Raw genomic sequence first — 2,775 nt, forward strand, 5'->3', positions numbered from 1 at the left:
AGATGAGTTAGATGATGAACAGGAAGACTATTGAAGTATACTTGCTACTGTTGTTGATGTCATTGTTTCTTGCTACAATTTGTAAAATTTGAAGTGTTGAGGTAAGACTTTTGATTATATGTACATCACTTAGGATATGTACTGTAGGTGATATGGTTGTGAGGTGAGCTGAGCAAGTTATACAAGCATGGACATATTTACGAAGAGGAATTACATGTATAATGAAAAAGCTAAGTTTACAAACATACTAACAATGAATTATTTTTATTATTAGGATAGCTGAAAGTCTGTGTATGGGACGCCTGGTGGATTCGGGTACTGCCTTCTTAGTTCCTGTTATACATAAGTTATTAGTCAGACTTATATCAATATATGACTCACAGTAACAATGCACACAGGCATTACCTCCCTCTTGTCGTCACTGGAGGTGAAGGTCTCCTTGGGTGCGACATACTGAGGCTCCTCCCATACTCGGAACCTCGCCAGCAGTGACCAGAACTTCCGGTATAGGGAGTACCTTTTAGGTGCATTAGCAAGACTGGGGCCAGCACTGCCCCTGAGCCATGACGGTGGTTTTTCAATGATACATGGCATCAGGTGGCAGTGCAGACATGCATTGTCCCCACCAAGTACTGGAGGCTCGTCACCATCCCCATATCCATTCAGCCCTATTGATATTATCATTCATTTTAGTGATTCTTTATTTATAAATTTTTTAATTTACTTCTTCTATTGGACCCTTGAACATTGCCACTGCCAGTCGAAGGACCTGGATGAGGACCAAGACCATGGAGGGTCTAGTGATGGAACCACTACCTGAAGACTATGACTGGCTGCTGTTAGTGGTTCAACTGGTTTGTTGTGTAGTGGTGAAGACTATATCTTCACCACTAGCCTGTATTAGCCTGCCTGACAGCATCATTGACAGCCTGTGTTAGACTGGCAATCAGGTCTTCCGAATATACAATTTGAATCTTCAGAAAAAAACATTTAATGAAATTTGGTAATAATTATTTTGACTTCAAGTAAACTATACCATTTTGCTAGTAGCCATACTGTCTACATGTGCTTGTGGCTTTATAGCCTCGCCTTTACAAGTTTTCATGTTATTTTGGTGCGTTATGCCACTGATTGAACCACGATGACAGCCATGCCATTGTGGTAGCCATTTTGTAACTTTCAAAAGCGGCCGCCATATTGTGCCCAGGGCACCTCCTTTTACACGGTGACGGGCGGAAGTGATTCTATGACGCTGCATGGATAGTTTTATGGTGCACCTTCTTCTTTAAGCTTCTCTTTCTCTTCTTCCACAAACCTAACTTTTCTCTTTATAATATCCTCTTCTTCCAACAATTTTTGTTGAGCTTTCTTTTCTTGAATATGTTGTCTATCTTCATCCTTATAATTTGAAAGCCTTGTCTTCATTCTGTCACCATCCAATTGCAGCTTGTCAAACAGACTTTGCAGTTAATCATAATCTGTTTGCAATTTCTTAGCTTGTACTTTACCATAATCAGCTTTCTGTGTATTGTGAGTCTTTTCTAACTTCTTGTACTTTTCATTGTGCTCCTGCAGTAATTTTTTTACTTTTTCATGCATGGACTTTAACTTCTTTCTTGTTATCTTCATAGTCCTTAATCTAGTCTCTACAATACTAAAATTCCTCAGCCATTTTGATTTAACACTTAAAGTTCTATATATAGATAGATGTTTCTAGAGATCTATATAATAGCCTAATAATAATGGTGGAGAGATAGTATACTGAATATAGAATCTATTTATGAAAGAAGCCAACATGCAGGTCTAAAAATAGATACACACTTATAATTGACAGCTTGCCTCGTGCTGAAAGCGACTCAGTAAAAATAGTTTCAGTTTGATTGCTCTTAAATAATGAATAAGTCAACTGTGTAGTCTACATGGCATCCAAACAGAGCTCTACTCTAGTTAAGCATAGCTATAAGTTCACAAGATTCAGGTGGACGATGATGTCGTTGTACATGGGTGGATTGTGGAGTTATCTGCTGTTAAAACCAGCAAGAGAGAAAACTCGATATTTTAGAGGAAAGATGTGTAATGGAATAAGCCATGATCGCTTCATGTCACTTGATCCTAACTTAAAACTGTCATTTGATAAGTTCATGGAGGATAATGTGCCAGTAGCAGTAAGTGGATGTAAAATCAGGAAGAGTTCATTTGATTCCAGTTTAGTAATTAAGACTGAAAAGTATCGCCAAAAAAGTTCAAGTTGGATGCAAGTGATATAGAGGATCTAACATCTGTTGCAACAATCACGATTGATGAATTGAGTAGTACAGCAATTAACCAGGTTGTTAGAGTAGTAGAAAAGGTTGTGAAAGTATATGCTGCTACTGATGTGACATCTAAATATGGTAAGACACTCACAAATCAAGATTGCATTCCTTGTTACTGCAACAGCACATGTCATGTGGTTCTTTGGCAGCAGGACATTGACTAATGGCAAAAAGGTGAAAGTTATAAGTTACAAGAAGTTGTAGTATGCCAGTTTGATGCTGTGAAATATCTTTTACTATCAACTAACTATACTATTGAACAGATTGAAGATATTCAAGAAATTTCCAATGATAATTATAAATGCAATTCAATTTCAAGCCACAGCTACACCTATGGTAGCCAAAGGAGAAATCAGTGCTGTCATGCAAGTTTCTGATTATGTCACTTGTGTCAACTGCAATGGAACAGTGCAATTGACAAGTAAATCAATTGGTAAATGCTCAAAATGTAAAGCAACAG

Source organism: Amphimedon queenslandica, unplaced genomic scaffold (assembly GCF_000090795.2).
Source record: "Amphimedon queenslandica unplaced genomic scaffold, v1.1 AMPQUscaffold_13518, whole genome shotgun sequence".
Classification (NCBI taxonomy): Eukaryota; Metazoa; Porifera; class Demospongiae; order Haplosclerida; family Niphatidae; genus Amphimedon; species Amphimedon queenslandica.